The sequence below is a fragment of the Daphnia carinata genome, chromosome 7 (genome assembly GCF_022539665.2).
Source record: "Daphnia carinata strain CSIRO-1 chromosome 7, CSIRO_AGI_Dcar_HiC_V3, whole genome shotgun sequence".
Lineage (NCBI taxonomy): Eukaryota > Metazoa > Arthropoda > Branchiopoda > Diplostraca > Daphniidae > Daphnia > Daphnia carinata.
Window position 1 is genome coordinate 34,466 of NC_081337.1, and position 309 is coordinate 34,774.

Below are 309 nucleotides of genomic sequence, written 5' to 3' on the forward strand. Positions count from 1 at the left end.
AGCGCAACCTGGTGCTGAGTTTTGATAGAGGTTTTTCGCCAAACGCGATGGTTACCAGTCCAATATCCTTAACTATTTAAATCAAATGTACTTGTAATTGTAGTGAACTTTGTTTGTAAAATTCTAATGATTTCATTAAGCACAGTGATTTTCGCATTGAGCGCAACCTGGTGCTGAGTTTTGATAGAGGCTTTTCGCCAAACGCGATGGTTACCAGTCCAATATCCTTAACTATTTAAATCAAATGTACTTGTAATTGTAGTGAACTTTGTTTGTAAAATTCTAATGATTTCATTAAGCACAGTGATT